Below are 20,697 nucleotides of genomic sequence, written 5' to 3'. Positions count from 1 at the left end.
ACAGAGCTAAATGACTTAACCAAGGTCAAATGGCTAGTAAACATCTGTGGCCAGATTTGAACACATGAAGAAGAATCATCCATGATTCCAAGTCTAATACTCTATAAATCATGCCATCTAGCAGCTCCCGGCTCACTAGTCATATGCTAAAGTGCTAGGGTAGCTAGGTAATACAGGCATAGAGCACCAGCCCTGGAGGCTGTAGGACCTGAGTACAAATCTGGCTTCAGACAATTGACACTTATTAGCTGTGTGATCTTGGACAAGTCACTTAACTCTGACTGCCTCTTGACCAGGGCAATTTCCAATCATCCTAATTCATATCAGGCCTCTGGACCCAGTTGACTATGAAGGAGAAAGTGAAGGAAGTGACTTAGCACAGCATCCCTTTACTCAAAGTTAATTCAATTGGTTGTTATTGGAATCATCCCCTTGATGTTATAATCTTCTTCAAAAACAAAGGACAGGGCAGCTAGGTGGTGCAGTGGATAGAGCACTGGCCCTGGAGTCAGGAGTACCTGAGTTCAAATCTGGCCTCTGACACTTAATAATTTCCTAGCTGTGTGGCCTTGGGCAAGCCACTTAACCCCATTGCCTTGCAAAAAAAAAAAAACAAAAACAGAGGACAAACTTTGTCACTGTCATCAAAGTGAATCTCAATCACTGGTCACAGAGGGCAGATGGAAAGACTTTGGCTTACCCCATCTATAGTATTAGGAAAACAAACAACTCAGATCAGAAAACAGTCAGTGATAAGTAACCAGTGATATTTTGTTTTTTAGGTTTTTTCAAGGCAAATGGGGTTAAGTGGCTTGCCCAAGGCCACACAGCTAGGAAATTATTGTGTCAGAGGCCAGATTTGAACTCAGGTACTCCTGACTCCAGGGCCGGTGCTCTATCCACTGAGCCACCTATCCAGCCCCAGTGATATTTTTTTATGGTATAGAAGTGGTATATAAATTTCTATATGTGGAGAGAAGACCTGGACATAATCTTTCTTGACTTATCTGCTTTGTGATCATGGGATATCTTCTTGAAACTTTAGAAAGCCCTTAACATTTATTCACTAAATTGGGATTCATTGATCCCAGCACCCATCATTGCTTTCGTTCTTTGATAAAAGCCTTGCTTTCCAAATTATACCAAGGAATGCTCAAGGCTTGAATTGTATAATCTCTGTCTTTGTCTCTGTCTCTGTCCCTCTCTGTTTTTTTCTGTTTCTGTTTCTGTTTTTTTCTTTCATTCTCTTTCACCTTTTGTCTCTTTCTCTCTTTCTCTTTCCCTTCTCATTCTTCCCTTCCCCATCTTTCTCTGTTTATCTCTCATTCTCCTTTTCTCCTTTCTCTTTTGTCGATCTCAGCAAATGTTCCAGCTAAAGCCACTCCACCCATTGTCCTGTGCCCACCTCAGAACTAAGCTGATGGCATTTCCAAGGAGAAATTCTGTAGATACATCTGCAGCTTTCTCCTAGTCTTTGGTTTTAGCTTAGAGACCTATTCCTATACAATTTATTCCATCAATTCTAGAAATGGTGCAAATTTGCTTCTGAGACTTCTATAGGCATCGAATGAACTCTTGTTGTTCTTCATGTTGTTCTAATAGTTCTTGTTCTGTTTGCTTCTTAAGCTCTTTGAGACAAATTACTAGGGACAAGGAGAGAGTAAAGACATACTATGCATATAGGACTATAACTGCATGAAATTAAGATGATGCTGAGAATAATATTATGATATAATAATTATATAACATTGTTTTCCTAATATAATATTATAAAATAATAATATTATTAAAATGATTCTAGCACCATCACTACCCTAGCACCTTGTGTAATACTTGATCAACATTTGGCTCTTTATCAACATTTCCTAACCAAACAGCTGCCTTCTCACTTCTACTTACTCAGATATGTTAAGCTCCGAATCATAGCTTAAGAGTTTACAAGGACCTCAGACTCCATCTAGCTCAGACTTGAAAAATTATATCCTTTACAATATATGTAACTAATGGCCAACAGAATAATGTCATTTTGATCCACTTGGATCATGAAGGACAGCAACCAATCAACTAAACAAGCACATTGTTTTGAAGGTGGCTGTAATGGGAAGTCCACTTCCTTCTGAGGCAATGCATCCAACTTTGGGATAGTTCTAAGCATTAAAAACGGTTTTCCTTTAGTCAAGTTTAAATTTACCTCTTTGCAATTTATACTCATTGCTTCTAATTCTGTTTTCTGGGGTCAAGTCAAAGGTCTATATTCCTGGTATTCTCACTTCATATACCTTCATGTGAAAGAGAAACTAATAGACAATTAAGCAAAGCATCAGTTTTTCTCATATCTAGACAAGATGGTTCTCACAATACTATGTTTGTGTTAACTTCATGTCATAGCTTTCACCTTTCCTCTGCTTTGATGAGTTTTTGACTTGATGCCAGAGTACAAAATGAGGGACAATGATAAAAATTTGCAGAAAGGTTGATTTCATCACCATTAAGGATATTCAAAAGTGAAACAGACTGCCTCTGAAGACTGATTTTTCCATTACTAAAAATTTTCAAGTCATGTGTAGCTGGGTATTCTATCAGGGATGTTGCAGACAGGATTGTTGCCAAGGTTTGGATTCAATTAGATATCTTGTAAAGCCCCCCCTCAGCTCTGGTTTCTGTAAATATATGATCCCCAAAGTCTCTTACCACCCTTCTCTACATTGACTGAAAAGCATGGCCAGTCACAAGCCTGTCTAGGATCATCATAAGGATTCATTAGCGACTGTTTGTCAACATACTTGGAAGATGAAACTCATCATATCACTCTTAACCATCATTGATTACATGAGCCTTTTGCTCTAACTACAGAACCTTTCCACTAATTATGCCCATGTTTCATTTTTTCTAAGTGAACATCAATGTCATAGAGAGGATTTCCCATCAAAAAGTCCAGAGCCCAGCACTATCTCCTTTAAAACAAATAGATTTTTCATTGAAATCAACATATCTTTCTGAATCGAATAGGTTTTCATGGGGCCAATAAATTTCTTCAAAACAATGCATTTTTATTACAACATATTTTTGTTCAAACCAATACTTTTTGACAACTAGATATTAATGACCTGGCCAGAACTATAAATTTACCCCAAACTATGTGTTTTCTCAGTAGAAAATAATTTTTCTTATACAAACACATTTTTATTTGAATCAATCCTTTTCTGAAATCAGATATATTTCTGCAGGGGATACAGGGAAGCTCTTTACCTAGAAATGTCATTTCACTTAAAGGAATACAGTCCAGAATTTGGGCTTCTGTATTGACCTTCCTTGTAATAGCCTTATTCAAAAGAGATAGCAAAAGAAGAGATATCTAAAAAATAATCTGCTAATTTGTTAGCTAGAACTCTTTGAAATGTAAATGGACATGATATATCTGAGTCCTATAAAATGGATTTTAGGTTACATTTATTGGTAGTTAAGAAGCCAGCCTGGAACTGTCATTTTCCCAAACAAATCCAGTTCCAAGATGTATGCCATATTCTCCTGCCTGCTACAAAAATAAAAAGCAAGTCATACCATAGGGTTGTCTGTAAATATACATTTTTTAGAGCATACAGAGGAATTGACACAGGACAGTTACCTCTGAAGAACTTCAGAAATTCAGCCCCACAGTCCTAATCCTGAGCCATCTTTTAGGGTTGTGCTGGCATGATAGACCTTTTAGCTATGTTGCTAAAATTAATAAGAAATAGGATCAATATTGTTTTCTTTAAGATATTTTGAAGATTCCTTTTGGTCTTACATCACATTTGAATACAAAAATCATTCTCTTTCCAGTCTATCTAGAGAACCTTCCCTGGGCCGGTTGTTTTTAACAGTACATTCTTTTTTTCTCAGCATTTGCTATTGATTACTTTTTTGTTCTTTATTTTTACATTGTTATATTTTTACATTGTTATAGTTAATATATTTAAGTTTCCTGCTCCATTTTTCTGTTCATATAAGTCATTTGGCAATTTTTTTCATATGTAGCAACTTATTTTGGGGGGAGAGAGGTATTATTCATTCTATCATTCCCTGTTGTTTTATTGAATTGTTCATCTGATTCATATTTACTGTTAGAATGATTAGGTTTGTGATTTACTTCATTTATTTCAACTTTATCCCATTCCTCTTTTGTTTTTAGTTTCTATTTTTTTTTGCAGGGCAATGGGGTTAAGTGACTTACCAGATTGGAACTCAGATCCTCCTGATTCTGGGGCCAGTGACTATCCACTGAACCACCTAGTTGCCCCCCCCCCCATTACTCTTTTAAATAAATAAATATCTAGTCCCTTTTTTAAAATAGTGCTTCAAAGCTAGTTTCTTGCTAGAAGATCCCCCCACTCCAATAGCACATTTTCTGCCCTTTTATTTTTTTTTCCTAGATAAAAGGGCAGAAAGTTTAGCCCTTCAATCTCTTCCAAGTAATTTTATTGTATTTTATCCTCCTTATTTCTTTCTCTAATATATGCTGAATTTGGGTTGAGATAGATGCTTCCTGTTTATTCTTTGTTCTCTCCATATTTTTGCAGACAGGAACAACTTTTACAGTACCAATAACAAGTCCTTTCTTATTAACTTTGATGTTTAATATATCTTAAATATATAGTTACTCCCAAAGCCAGTTCTAGAATCTAGGCCTCCTGACTCCCAAGAAAGTCTTACCAGTTAACTGTTTCAGAAGCTTTGGCCAAGTAGAAAAGTAGAGCATTGGGTAAGTGGAAGCTGGGTAGAGCGCATGGACGCATCCCAAATCTGTGGACCATTCCCAGGCAAGGTAGGACAGGTGACCAGTGAAGGCACCTGGCTTCCTGTAGGAGGCCTTGACCATTGGGAAGTAGTAGCAGCAGGTCTTGCTTCAGGCAACCAGAACAAAGCCATGCTCGGCTGAATAGAACAGCAGGCCTGCTCTCATTCAGTCAGAGCCATATGGGCTTGCTTGGGGGATGTCTATGTGAATACTTAGAGGAATACTGCAGGTGGACAAGAAAGGGCAAAATAGAGGCATCTATTGAAAAACCATTGGGCACATACAAATTTTGAACAAAGACAAATTTATTCCAAATTCAATTCAATGATAGCATTTGTTGAGAGCATGTCTCGTTCCATCTTTAGTACTATAGGAGATATCAAATATAAGCTATAACTATTTTTGTCGACCTTTCTATGGGGTGTCATTAGATTGTTTCTGAGGCTCATCTACACCAGGGGGTCTTAACCCATTCTGGGTCAGGGACCTCTTCTGCCATCAGTGAATAAAAATTCTTAGAAAAAAATGTTTTTAAGTGTTTAAAACAAAATATGTAAAATTCTAAAGGAAATCTAAGGCTAGTGAAAATAAAAATTAATTTTATTTTTCCCATCCAAGTTCAAATAACCCCTGAAATCTATTTATTTATTCTAGGTTAAGAATTCCTATTTTAATGTATGGATAGAACAGAATCATTCATTTTCATAAAAATAATATTTCAAATTATATGTACCAGAATTTCATTGTTATTGAAAAAAAAAAGATGATTCCCTGTTTTCTATCCCAATTTGCTTTAGGCATCTCCAGTTTCTACATTTTATTCCCTTTCTTGTTGATTTAAGATTTTATTTTTTCCCCTTTGGTTAAATTCTTTGCCTTCTTCAGAGGTGTTCATTCCTTCTAAGATTCTACCACTGAACTGGAGGAAATATATATTAACTTGGAAATATGCATTTTACCAGTGGATGAAAAAAACTAAATTTAATAATGATAATTTTTTAAAAAATAATTAATGCAAAAAGAAGTATTGGAGGAAATAAATTGAGACCAATTCATGCATTCATTCATTTATTCATTCATTCATTCATTCATTTTCCCAACAAATAGTTATTGAACACATTTATAAGCAAAATTTCATAACAGCAATTTGGATATAAAGTGATCAACCAATGCTTTGGGGGGGGTAGTTTGATTTTATTAGCCAAAGACAGACCTGGCACTTTAGGTGCTCTTGGGTGGGAGGGTTCGCTTCTTCTTCACCACCACAGACTTCTGGCTCTGCAGGATGGCCCTGGCCCAATGAAGAGTGGCCATGCGGAGATCTTTCCGGTGGTTATTCTTGTGGATGATATGTTGGACACTGTTGAGAGGGACCTGAGCATTTTTATTGATTGTGGTCCTCACGTAGGAAGTGGCAGATTTCCTCTGACCTGACCTGCACTTCAGCACTGCCACAATGCCCTTGCCATCGGTGGCCGGCTTGATGCCCACCGTCTTCCAGTGGATCGGCCCATTTAGCAGAACGAATTCAGGGCCTTGAGGTTGTTGGGCTGGGTGCTGTGCGTCTGCTTGTTGCATTTGATGAGAAAGTTGGAGCAATTCCGAAGGATCATCCACTGCAGGTGGGCCAACAAGGTGGTGGCTGAGGGTGGGGAGTGGGGGCTGAAGGGGGTGGGGGGAGGGGGGTGAAGGGGGTGAGGGGTGAAGGGGGGGACTGCTCTCCCAATGACTCCCAGAGATGGAAAGGGCCAACCAATAGTTTCTAATCAAAGTTTGTTTTATGTGTTGGGTAACAGATTAGGTAAAAGGACCAGAAAAGCAAAAATGAAATAGTCCCTCCCCTCCTGAAGATTCCATTGCATTTGATTTGGAGAAACAGCATGAACAGTTGTTATGAAGTTCCTAATATACACATGCAGGTAATTCTATATATACATGCAGAATGCACTTATACAGATATATATTTCTGTACAGAAGCACCTTGTTCTTACACACACACACACACACACACACACACACACACACACACACATATATGTATATGCAAATTCAATGAAAAATAATTTCAGGGGATCATTTGAATCTGAAATGATTGCTTTTGGTCCCAAGGGCAAATCAGGAATAATGAGTGGAAGTGCCAAAGAAAGTGAATTTAGAATTGATGTGCTGAAAACTTTCTAACAATTAGAACAGTCTAAAAGTGGCCTGGACTGCCTTGAGCGGTAATAGCACTTAATACATATCTAATAGTAAGAACTTAATAAATGTTATTAACTGACTGATTAGGGAGTTTCTCTTCCAGCAAAGGAGTGCTGATCGAATGTCAAATATATCATAGCTTGGAATCTTTTCATGTATGGGCTGGACTAGATGGCTCCTGAGATCACTTCCAACTCTGAAATTTTATGATTCTATGATCAGGAAAAGCCTTATTTTAGAGGATAGCACTTTGGTTGAGTTTTCCAAGGATCTGGGCATTCTTAGAACTATAGAGAAGTAAGGAATATATTTCAGACATAAGAAAGAGCCTGTAAAGAGCTCTGAAGACAGGAACTGGAATGAAAAATGTAAAGAACAGCTAAAAGACCAATTGGTTAGAATATTGTTGTCCATCCTTCATTTTTTTTTGGTCTTTATGCTGCCTTCTTGGCTCCCTCCTTGAATTACATTTTTGATGAAGACTAATGACATCATGGGGTTATGTCTTGACTTGCACATGAATTGGATTTAAGTGAGTTAGAGTTGCTCAAAGTTGTCAACTTCACTCTCTCTTTCAGAATCATTAAAGTCCAATGGCAAGATGAAAGTCAGGATAACTGGGGATGGCCCAGGATGCAGTGGATGACCTCAGCATTTCTGATGAATGACCAATATCTAAGAGGTACACAGCACCTATTTCAGTCACCTTCATGACCATTGAAAGAAAGTGTTCTCATTTACCTGTTAGGCCAAGGGAGTCTTCACATACTTGGGGTAGACACCCCCTCCTCCCACCCAATTCACTAATGGGTTGAGGCCTGTGGATTACCTTCAGTTTAGTTTAATGCATCTGCCAGTATGGCTTTACTCAGGTACCAGAATGGTCACTGTATATACTACAGCTTCTTGGAGCCACAGGCAAGATGTAGGTGACAGACTGACACCAAGAGTTAGAATGTTTGATGGAGTGTGATAGGAAATGATTTTCTGTAGGTTGATGGTGAAGGGCATTAAATGCCAAAGAGATGAGTTTGTGTTTTATCTTAGAGACAAGTACAGAGGAATACTTAAGGAAGAGGGAATGATATGACCAGCCCTGAACTTTAGGAATATCCTTTGCCAGCTAGTGAAGGATAGATTAAAACGAGAAAGAGTAATGGCAGGGACCAATGCAGAGGATATTGTAATTCTCCAGGGGCAGCTAAGTGGCATAGTAGGCAAAACACCAGGCCTGGAGTCAAGAAGACCTGAGTTCAAATTTGACCTCTAACACTTACTAGCTGTGTAATCCTGGGCAAGTCATTTAACCCTGTTTGTCCCAGTTTCCTCATCTGTAAAATGAACTGGAGAAAGAAATGACAAAATGGAGTCACAATGAGTCAGAAACAATTCAAATGACTGACCAACAATAACAACAATTGTGGTAATCCAGATGACAGGTGATGAGGGCCTGGACAAAAGTAGTGTTCATGTGAGTAAAGGACACAGATTTTATCAAACTTGACAAGGGAATGAGGAGTGGAAAAAAATAAAGAGGTTTAAACCCAGAGAGCTAGAAGGATGGTGGTATCCTTAACTGAAAAGGGAAAATTAGCGATAGGGGAAAGTGAAAGATAATGAAATCTATGTTTACGAATTGAGTTTTAAATGCCTACTGAACATTCTGGAACATTACATAAAGAGGAATATTACATAGCTGTTTTATTTAAAGAACTTATTGTTTTGCTTGAGAAAATAAGAAAAAAGGTAAATGAGAATATAATAACCACCAGAGGAAAGAAAATAGCTGATCTAGGCAATGCATCTTGAGTTTTGGGAAGGGAGGAAACCACTGTTAAATGGAGAGGTGAAAGTCTTCATGGGAGAAATTGGACCTGAGTTAGACAATAAAGGATAATTTAGATCTGGATAGATTGGGTAGGGGAAGAAGGGAAGAAAATTGAAAATAAGCAAAGACGTAGATAGACAAAAGTATGCTATGTTACAGGGAAGAGAATAGAAAAGTCTGTAATAGAAATTCTTTTTTTAGAATGATTAGTGGAAGATGTGATTTAAAAAGTAGGTCAGAAGTAGACAGAAATTGTGGTAGGTCTTGTTTGTCAATGTAGTGCATCTGGGTTCTATATTATTGATATTTGAGATTCATTGATGTTTCTTGAGAAGGGTAGTAATGAAATTGTGCTTTAGAAACATATCCTAACTGCAAAGTATGAAAATCGATTGGAGCGGGGGGAAAATTGGATGGATGAAGACCACATAGGCAACTGTTGCAATAATCTGAAAATAATTCAGGTAGAGATATTAAGTGTGGATAGACACTAGAATGGAAGCAATTAAAATAAATAAATATGAGAGAAATTACCAAGAAAAATCAAAAGAATTTGATGACTAATTAAATGTAAGAGTCAAGACACAGACAATTCTAATGTTTCAAAGTTGAATAACTAGGAAATTAATAATAATTATAATAATAACTTTTAAATAAAGTTTAGTATGTACCATACCCTAAGTGATTTATAATTATTATCTTTTTTTTTATTCTTATAATAACCCTGGGAGGTTGGTGCATTTATTATCTTCATTTTACAGATGAAGAAACCAAGACAATTAGAGGTTAAGTGACTTGCCTAGGGTCATATAATTCAGAAATGATTGGATTTGATCTCAGGTCTTTCCAATGCCAGACCCAGTACTCTATCTCCTGTATCACCTAGCTGGTAACATTCATAGAACTAGGGATATCAGGAATAATAGAATCATAGTCTCTGAGAATGAAGAGTCATCAGAGGACATTTGATCTTACTCATATCTGAAGCACTAATCGCTTCCAAGATGACCCCAACATATAATCACCCAGCTAACAATAAGGGCCTTGCTACCTGATAATTGCAATCATTTTACTTTGTAACAATTCTAATTTTTAAGAAGTATTTTTTAGCATTCTATTATATTTTATCATGATCTTAAAAACTAACAAAAATGCACATTTTCAAAAACATAGTAAAACAGAAAAGGGAATTGTATATGAAACTTGCTGATTATTTAGAACTTACTTTCATTTTAAGAACTTATTAATTTAATATAATATATAATATGTTTATAATATATAACATAATAATTTAATTAATTTATTATACTGTTTTTCTGTAACTCCTTCTGTCTCAGAGAGACTCAACTCTATTCTAAACTGCTGGGAATTAGAGCTGATCTCTTTCTCCCAAGAAGAATTTTTTTATAAGAATTAGAAAGAGATTTATGATTTCATTGCTATTGAAAGCTTCCTAATGAGGAAAGTATTCTACCAATGTTAGTCAGTGCTTTCTCTGCAAATTAAAGTCGTTGAGACTTGCCTAGATCCCCATGAAGCAAAATTGTTCAATGAGGGCCTTTATAGCCAGTTCATGTCAGAGGTGGGACTTAAACTTAAATTTTTCTGACTTTAAAGACAGCTTTCTTTCCATGACACCCTCTACCTTGTTTACATTTAGCTTAAATCTGATCATTTTGTGAGGTGAGATGTTAATACTGTTGTTTGCAAATAATTGCCTTTTTTGAGTAACAGGAAGAAAATTCTGATCTAGTCTTGGGTATCCAGTGCTATATATTTCACTTTCTTGGAAAAATAGCTCCAATTATTTTGAGGAAAGTATAAATAAGCTACACTCATCTGAGAAACAGGAAACCTGGGAGGGAACCTTTAATAGGATAGATTTGCCCTACTTTAAGAAAATCTGTAATATGAAAATTTTCCCTTAAAAGGGAAATACAGAAAGAATTCTTTCTTTTTCAATAAAAGGTTGATTATGAGACTCTTTTTTAAATAAAATTCTCACTCATTCTAAGTGAATTTGAAATAGATTTATTTATAAATACAAATTTATGATTCTCACAAAAATTTTTCTCTCTATTAACACATTTGGCCATCCACAGTCTAGAGATGAGAGAGTAGACCCTTCTCTTTTCCCTTGCTTTCTTTTTTCTATTTTTAAAAATGTATTTATTTATTTTCATTCATATGTACATGTATGTTTTTAAGTCACAAAATTTCCTTCCACCTTCCCTTCTTACCCTCCTCCTCTCAGCAGCAAATGGTTAGGCTTTTTCTTTTCCCCTTGCCTTCTAAGACTCAACACTATGATACTAGTGCTAAGGAGTCATTCTTTTTCTCCTATTTTGACTTTGCTTCCTCCTGGGAGCTCCTTAAGGTATTGCTAACAAGGCCTGCTCCACCCTAAATTTGTTGTATGCTAGGACTCCTGGGATCTTTCAGGCAGTGGACATAGAGTAATAGTAATTCAAACCCCTACCAAATAAATATGCAGTTTTGCTCAAGGAAGAGAGGTCTTTAATGGGGCTCATGCTGTACACAGAGTAACTGGGGAATTCCTAAATCAATAGTGAGCATATTGTTCAGCATATGTCCTATGATAAAAATTATCAGCTCAACAAAAAATATACAGTTCTCTCTAAGATGTCTTTTCTATGATGAAAATGCAATCTTTAAATAGTCAAAAAAATATCAGGTTTATAATTATTCCTAATAAAGAGAATTACCGCTATTTAATGTATTTCATAGGTCAAGTGTGGTCTACTTTGGATTAAGACATATGAACTTTCCAAGTGTTATGAAAAAGGAGCAGGGGAGAGGAAGGAGAGGTATTGATGAAAAAAAATGGTTTTCTGTCTTTGAGAGGTGAATATGTCTAGGGGACAAAATTGAGCATTCAGTCTCTATGATAGGTTCATATCATTGTTTTCTAGTGGATTGACCAAGGTAGAGTGCAATGGAATAAGTATAACCTTATTCTTCCAGGATATCTGTGCTTTTCTTAATGTAACCCTAAATCAAGTTAGCTCTTTTGACTACCACATCACTCAATTAATTTTGAAGTCTAATAACCATAGTACCCCCCCCAAATACTGAAGAATTTATCAAGCAATTTAGCAATTTACAATTTTCAAGTAATGGTATAATATCATCAACAATTAACATAATGGAAAAATTCTTGTGTTGCTATGTGCTCAATCATTAATCTTGTCTGACTCTTCAGGACCCTATTTGGGAGTTTTCCTGACAAAGATACTAGAATAGTTTTCTATTTCTTTCTCCAGATCATTTTGTAGATGAGGAAGCTGAGTTAAACAGGGTTAAATGAGCTATCAAAGGTTACACAGCTAAGAAGTATCTGAGGCCAGATTTAAACTCAGGATGATGAGTTTGACTCCAGCCCTGGCAATCTAGACTTCTTTCTAATGTCATTATTTCTCCATATAGGCAACTCTGGTACTTAGGGAGCTACTTCAAAGAAAAGATTAATTTAAGACGAATTAAAAGAAGTATTATTTTCCATAGCAGGCAGTAAACTTGAGGGATTTATTACTTGATTAGTGATATAAACTAAAAATAGGAATGTTTATTAAATAAGTGTAAATTCTTGAGAAATTATCTTTAAAGTGTTGGAAAGGGAGCTTAGGATAGGACTTTAGCTGCCTCTAAAGGAAAGTACTATAAATGGAGGTCATTGCACTCTACTATTGAATATGTCTTGATATATTAAGGACAGAGGCAGAATCTAGAATGGATGAACCATAAGTTTGACTCAGCAAAGCACTCTTTGTTGTATTCTCATGACTCCCATGGTATAGCATTAAAAAGCACGGTTTATTGGAAGTACCTCCATAGGATAAGGGATAGTTAGAATCTAGGTGGTCCTTAGAGGAGTGTTTACAGTGATTTCCTCTGAAGTTCTTCTTTCCCCTTTCTACCCCTAGCTCTGGGAAAGGTAATCAATCAACACTGTATACCTTCTGAAAAGGGTATATCAGTCAATTCCCCAAGGGTACTTACTCACCATCCTTATCACTTATCATGTGGTAATATTCTTCCCAGCCATCTCTCCATAAAAATGTTAACTCTCAGAGTTAACTCTCTTTTCTATTTGTGTCCACAGTCCCTAAAATATCTAGGAATACAGTAAGATTTTAATATTTTTCATTCATTTACTTATATACATCACACAGATATGCTCTTCAGTAGCCTAGACTCAGGAAAGTCTAAATCCAAAACATTTACAAGCTTTGTGACTTTGGACAAGTCCTTTAACCTTTGCCTCAGCTTCCTCATCTGAAAAATGATTATAACAGTACCATCTACCTCCCAGGGTTGTTTTGAAGATCAATGAGATAATATCTGGAGAGTATTCTGATACATAGTAAATAAATGATAGTTATTAATGTTATTATTGTCATCATTATTGTCATTATAATTATGTTGTCATTCAGTGTCTGTCTTGGAACAAGTCCTTCCAATGAATTAGAACTGTGATACTTTGATAATGCCTCTTTTTAAAATTTGTTTTTGTTTTTTGTTTTGTTGAGGGGTGGTGGTGGTGGGCAAATGTCCAATTCTACCCAATTTCTTGTCATAAGTCCTCCAGGAATGTAAATAAGATTCCAATTCTCTTCCCGAAGGTTTTATATTGATGCTCACTCATCAATTTGCCTGTTTTTTGCAAGTGCTAAGTGAATTCTGTTCCCTTCTCCCAGTCCCTCCCTCAGCAGTCCCAAAGGCAAGGTGTGCTTTGGATTTATTCCTTTCAGAGCTGCAGTTTGTCTTTGCTGGATGCACTCTAAATCCACTTTTAATTCACTCTTGTGTCTCAGAGGGCGTGGCTACTTGCTTGAAATGTCCTCCCATGGAAGAATGAACAAACCAACCTTCTCAGTCCTAATAGGGTGTCCTGTTCCTCCCTGGTGGAACTGTGAGCAGGAAAGGAACAGGGAGCTACTCTCAAAATTTTTCCCTTAAACTAATGATTGAAGGGTTTTACATTTCTAAAACAATAGCCAATGGAAGTGAGTTTTAGCATCATCCTTTTACCTCTCAGAAGGCAGATGTAGGAATATTCGATGACCCAAGTGTGGAAACTGGTCCTTCTGCCCAAATGGTACCTGTCCAAATCGCAAGAAAGACTTGTCTCCTCAGAATCTTTAGGGTGGTTCACTCTGACCACATTATACAGTCAACACAGACCCAGGCTCTTTATTTGTCTTTCTGAGCCTTCTAAAGTCAAGGTCTCAAAATCTGAATATCTTACAAGTGTATTCATAATTGACTTATGTAGTTTTGATGCTCTTTTCTCCTCACCAAGGCAAATAATTTTATATTTTTATGACTAATAGCCTCCTTTTGAAATAGTGTGACATTACAGGTTGTGAATACTGGGATACCTTCCACCTCACATCTCTGATCTAAGTCCTGTAATTTTTTTGAATTTGAATAGAGTTCAAAATTCTAATAGATTCCATCTTTTTTGCAAAGTGGGGGAGGGGCATAGAAGAGTTCCATAGATCATACTGAAGACTGTCATTTTAAAAATGAGTGACATCCTTCAGATTTTGGTTAAAAGTCCTGTAACTGGTTGGAATAGTAATAGTGTACCAGAAGGGCTACTGAGTATATCTTTATTGCTCCAGTGGAAGCAATTTGTTTCTTTTCTTCATTGGTAAGCATGACATGGGATACTCTAAAGATTCTGGTTAGCAGGATCAGTCTTATTCTAAGGCTCAGTTACTGTTTCAGATTCAGAAATGGAAAAAGTTTGTTCTACGTCAGTCTCTTTATGTCTCTCTTTGTATGTGACTATGTCTTTCTGTTTCTGTCTCTTTATCTCTCTCTGAATCTTTATGTGCATGCATAAATACACAGAAATACATATATATATATATATATATATTCACATGATGATGGTGATATTGATGGTGATGGGGATGTTTGTCCTTCATTTTCGAAGATCATGACATCAGAGAGGTAATGCCATGACATGCACATGAATTGGATTTATGAGTGAGGGAGTGTACTAAGTCACCAACCTTTCTTTTTCTTTTGGAACCATCTGGGTCCAGTGATCAAATTTGAATTGGGATCACTGGAGATAGTCCTGGATGTGAGGCAATCAGGGTTAAGTGACTTGCCCAAGGTCACACAGTAATTGTTAAGTGTCTAAGGTCATAGTTGAACTCAGGTCTTCTTGACTCCAGGGCTTATTTAATCCACTTCATTACCTAGCTATATTCATATCCATACACAGATATATGCATGTATGTATATCTATACATAGGCAGTGAGGAATCACAGTGGAAAGAGTTCCAAGACTACAGATAGCAGGATCTGAGTTCCAATTTGTTCTCAGCCATTTATTAGCTATGAGACCCTGGGAAAAGAATCTGCTTTATGTAATCCTGTTTGCCTCAGTTTCCTCATCTACAAAATAAACTGGAGAAGGAAATGACAAACCATTCTATTATCTTTAGCAAGAAAACCACAAATAGGGCAATAAAGAGTTGAATATAACTAAAAGACTGAACCGTAGCAGCATATATATCTATCTACACATGTATATTTATGTGAATATATATGTATATTGTATACCCTTGTGTTTGTATGCATATTTATAAACTATATATGTGTGTATAGTATATAAAATGTTTTCATATGTTTATGTGTATTACTTTATATGTAAACTATATGAGTTTTTTGTTTGTTTGTTTGTTTTTAGGTTTTTGTAAGGCAATAGGGTTAAGTGGCTTGCCCAAGGCCACACAGCTAGGTAATTATCAAATGTCTATGACCAGATTTGAACCCAGGTACTCCTGACTCCAAGGCCGGTGCTTTATCCACTACACCACCTAGCTGCCCCATAAACTATATGTTTTTATACAATATAAGGGTGTGTGTGTTTAAAAGTTAAATATCTAATCCAAGAGAAATAAGTTTGCCCCTGATGAGGTCAACTTGATCAGCTATATCTTTCTAAACACGTATCTGATGAGGTCCTACTCATCTCAGAATGCCCTCCTCAATTCACTCATGGGCATGACTCAAATGAAGAGCCCAAACTTCTTTTTGACTAAAATAAGTATGTGGATTGCCAAATCATCAACACCCAGCAGAAATATGGGAACAAGTAGCCTCTGCCCAGGATCTTGATCACAGCTGTTTTCTGTTTGCCAATAATGGGCACTCTGACATCTAGGACTCTAAAGCTTGCTTGTTTAGATCTATGGTGTCTGTTCATCCTTTTGGCTTAGTTCACAACTGGGTGCAACTTAACATCTTTCCTAACATACAACCCCTATGGATTCATCTGTTAAGTTGAAGGGTTCAAGACTTTTTTGAACATTATCATGATTCTCATCCTCATTGCCATCATTATCATCATCAAAAGCACTAATACAGCACTTTTAAGTTTGGGAAGTGTTTTACAAATATTATCTCTTTTTTTGTAACAAAATAGTTCATTAGGCATAATTTGTTGTTGCTCATATTCTTCTATGAAACCACTAAATTTTTCATTTGCTTCTGATTTAGTCATCTTTTTTTCTGAAGGACCCTGTCTGTCTTAGGGAGCTAAATAATGCCTTTGTAGGTCTTTCAGTTCACTACCAGATGGGACCCCTTAATCTAGTTTAAATTTTTCATTCAAACCTCAAGAAAACCATATTCAAAGTAATGACACACAATAAATTCTTTAGAGTGTCAATACTTTCTTAAGGCTAACTTAAGTCTCTAGATCTATAAACTACTCAGCAAAAATATAATAACAAATGCTAACTCATAAGCATACATTTAGACATATATTTCTTCATTGATTGCAATTCATTGTATATAAGGAAAGGGAGTGCTTAAGTGAGACTTCATTACAACCTGCAGATCTATATAAAGAGGAGACTGAAAGATTAAGAGGAAAAGTTTCAGATGCAAAAATAAACATTCCCCATCCACAAAAGGATAGATTAGAATATCTTAATTTCATCAGAAGACCTTTTAAGAGGATAAATGGGTCTCCAAAGCATATACTGCATTCCCACTCTTCCCACTGGGTGGCCCCCTTCTTAAGATTCCTTAAGGAGTATGGAAGGTCAAAAATACTGATCAAGCTAAAGGATAATGGAGCTTTAGAGAAGGAAGGAGTTTTTGAGCCATGCTCTTCCCATCTTATGCATAAGGATCTCAGAGCTTAAGCTCTAAGAGTGAAAGAAAGAAAATTCTGTCTATCCTATACTATCTAAAGGTAAAGGTCATTGAGACCTTTTGGAGAATGCAATCATCTCTCACTCCAGAGGTAGATTATAGTTGTTTATTAAAGCATTGCACCATGGAACCTCCATGACTACAAGTAACTACCTGGCCAAGAAATTGTACCCAACAAACAACCAGTTAAAAAGTGGGATAACTCATAAAAGAAACATCAAAGATATGTTGTTCCAAATTCTGGATTGTCTAGACTATATTTATCACCCATATGTGTGTCCCAATACATTATACTTTAGAAGCCTCTCCACTTTTTCCCCCTTCCAGACTACTGAGTATATTTGAAAAAAGAAGTTTATTTCTGGTATATATATTTAAAGACTAAATAATTGAGTCCATTGACGGATTACTAAGATAATGCCCATTAGTGGCACCAGCTAGTATTTGGGAGGACAACCATCCAAAGGATGGCCCTTAGAAACTTGAAAGTAATAATAAAGCCACTTCCTCTGGGTACATAACTGGTCGATGATGGTGTGATTTGTTGACTTACCCCCAAGAGGATCTTCCAATAGCATAACTCATGAGATTCTCACAACAGAGGTTTAAATATTATGAGCTAGTTAATAGAATCACAGAGCCTCAGATTTGGAAGAAACTTCAGAGGCATTCTAGTACAATAGGTACATAAAAAAATCCATGTGCAACATATGAGACAAGTGATCAGATCAGTCTTTGAAGAAAAAGTATACATGAAACCAATCATCAATCAACCAATCATGTGTCAACAAATACCTACTATTTTCCAGGATATTAGGTTCTGGAGATATAAATACAGTAAATGAACTATCCCTATTCATGGAGAGCTTACATCCTAATAAGGAAGACAGTAAAGATGTTTACAAATATGTATTGAGTAAATATAAATACAAATAAATCCATTCTACTCTTGGATATCTAATTGTTTGAAAGGTGTTTTCCTTATATGAAGCTAAAAATTGTCACTGCAATTTTTCACCATTTTTTGTCCTCTGATTTCTCTTCCACATTGCTGTCTTTAAATACTCAAAGATAGCGATTGTTTTCTCTTTTCACTGTTAGCACTGAAAAGATAAACTTTTTTATTTTTTTTTAAATTGGCCTTTGTTTTTATGGTAAGCTTGGGGGTCAGTTAAAAAAATGGTTTTGTGTCCAAACTACATTCTAGCTTGACATCTTCTTCCATTCTAGCTCTGAGTCCAGTTTAGTGTCCATTGCTACTATTTGTCATTAATTTTACATATTATCATATAGCATCTATAGAGTGACCAATATTAATTGTTGAGATTCACACATTCTTTATCCAAAAGGTTTAGCAGAGGTCAGATTGGTTTGGAGATGAATTTGGGAGAAGGGACTTGCAGAGAGAATGGCTGGTGTGGGAAACTGGATATCATGAGAATAGAGGAGGAAGTCAAGGGTTTATGCAGCATTTGATAAACATTTATTAATTCAACAAACATTTATTAATGTTTAAGCTTTAATGTTTTGTAAATCCTTCTCATGGACCAAGAGATCACCATGGCCCCTGATGTGGTCTGAGCTTAGTTGCTATTTGCAGACTCTGGTCCATGGTGTCAAATACCTCCCTGAGTGGTACCAGTTCATTAAATTAAAATATTTAATATTGACAGATATGTAAATTGATAACATTTAAATATATAAATAAAAATATTTAAAGATCTATGAAAATATGCAGATTTTATGCATGAAAATAGGCTTACTTCCATAGATTATGCTCTAGGCCTCTTTTATCCTAATGGTAATATTCCATATTTCCAGATCCTTCATTTCAGCTTTTATGGATTTCATCAAGCCTCAAAGTTTTCCATGGCCAACTTAATTTGGGGAATTCCAGGTTAGGCTGTTAGATTCAGGGCTAAGAATTTAAATTTAATCAAGCTGCGGCTGCAGAAATTAGAGTTTAGAGCTATTTAGTTATTTAAGAACAAAGTTAGGAAGTAAGAGAACTTGTTTCTACATCAGCCCCAGGGGAATTGTTTATGAAACAGTAAGGCTGCCTTCCTGGATTGGAGTCAGAGCATCTGGATTTAAAGCCTGGCTCTATCATTTACTATGTATGTGACCTCTGTGACATTGAACAAAGCACTAGCCAAACCTACCCACTTCCATCTATCTAGAGAGGTAGCATGGCTGTTGGACTCTATCAGGAACCAATGGAGATGAAATCAGGTCTCATAAACTTACTATCTATTTGTTCATGAACAAGTCACTTAACTGCCCCTTCTTAATCTATAAATATAATAATTGTACCTGTCAAATGAATTAATTTATATAAAATTTATATAATTTATATAAAACATTTTTCAAGCATTAACATGCTATCAAAATGTTAGTAATTTTTGTCTTTCAATATTCTCATCTGGAAAATGAGTAGACTCCAAATTTCTTCACAGCTCTATCTATGATTCTAAATATTAATTCTCTCCCAGCAATGCTCCCCATCCCTTTTACCTTACCTCACTTATAAGTAATGAAATGACTACCCATACTTTATGATTACCAAAATGTAGTTGTCTCTTGTTGGTGAATGGCTTTTGGCAAGGATATGAATCCCTTACTTAGAATTAATCAATTGGGAATGTGTCATTTCTTGAGGATGTTTCTGTCCTTGTGGCCTTGGGTGATTCTCTGTAGCACCCAGTTTTCCTGATTTATGTCTAGCCACTGGACCCAGATGGCTCTGGAGGAGAAAATGAGACTGGATTGCACCACCTCCCTGATGTTGTGATCTTTGAAAATGAAGATTTCTCTAGAATCAACATTTGCCTATAATCTGAGATAGCAGGAGGTTCTACCTGTCCTGCTACACAAGGATGTGGGGAGGTCTGCTGCAAAACCTCATGTGAATTATTTGACTCCTTTAAGAAAGGATTTATATAAATAACTTAGGCTCCTTCTCTTTAACAAAGATTTAAATGCATGTTGGTTGTTTGGTTAACTATCCCATTCTGACCTTTTATTGCTGGTGAATATTTTTCAATTGGTAAAAGGCCAGACCCTTGAGATCATAGGGCATCTTCAACATGTGGGGCTACCCAACACTCCCATTCAGGTTCCATGGTAAAGCATCTTTGTCCCAGACATTCTAGTTCATTTGAACATGCTAAGTGCATGGGATAAGCCAGGGGCTGTGAGCCACGGCATTTGTTTTCCATTGAATAGGATTAGAGATTCTGACATGAATGATTAATCACCACATTGCAGACGTCTGACGAACACAGGAAAGAGTCCACTCAAAATGGAGGGTGCTTGCAATCAATTCCAAACAGCTGCTGGTTTTGTGAGTCCCATATTCAGCACACCAATCCTTGCTTCAGTTTCTTAATTCTTCACTGCCCCCCTTGTCTCTCTCTCTCTCTCTCTCTCTCTCTCTCTCTCTCTCTCTCTCTCTCTCTCTTTCTCTCTCTCTCTCCCCCCACTCAATTTTCCTCTTTCAGTCATTTACTTTCTCTTGGACACTTTAATCCCCATTTTAGTATTACTACTTTTTGTCTTTTTTTTAAAATATGTTGTTATTGGTGTAAATTAGACTTTTCATTTACCAACCCATTCTCTGAGTTGCAGGTAGGGGAAGGAAGAAACTTTGATAACAGACTGATAAAGTATCAGAGATGGAAGAGACTTT

At 36.3% G+C, this 20,697-nt stretch overlaps 1 long non-coding RNA gene and 1 pseudogene across 1 annotated transcript in view; both read right to left on the bottom strand.

The window, feature by feature from the left end:
• The window catches only part of LOC141511003 (uncharacterized), a 111,311-nt gene that overhangs the window by 21,463 nt on the left and 69,151 nt on the right, over positions 1 to 20,697 (bottom strand). The window lies entirely within an intron of this gene.
• Positions 5,999 to 7,390, bottom strand: LOC141510829 (large ribosomal subunit protein eL28 pseudogene; annotated as a pseudogene).

Source organism: Macrotis lagotis, chromosome 2 (genome assembly GCF_037893015.1).
Source record: "Macrotis lagotis isolate mMagLag1 chromosome 2, bilby.v1.9.chrom.fasta, whole genome shotgun sequence".
NCBI lineage: Eukaryota > Metazoa > Chordata > Mammalia > Peramelemorphia > Peramelidae > Macrotis > Macrotis lagotis.
This window is presented reverse-complemented; position numbering and strand designations above follow the sequence as displayed.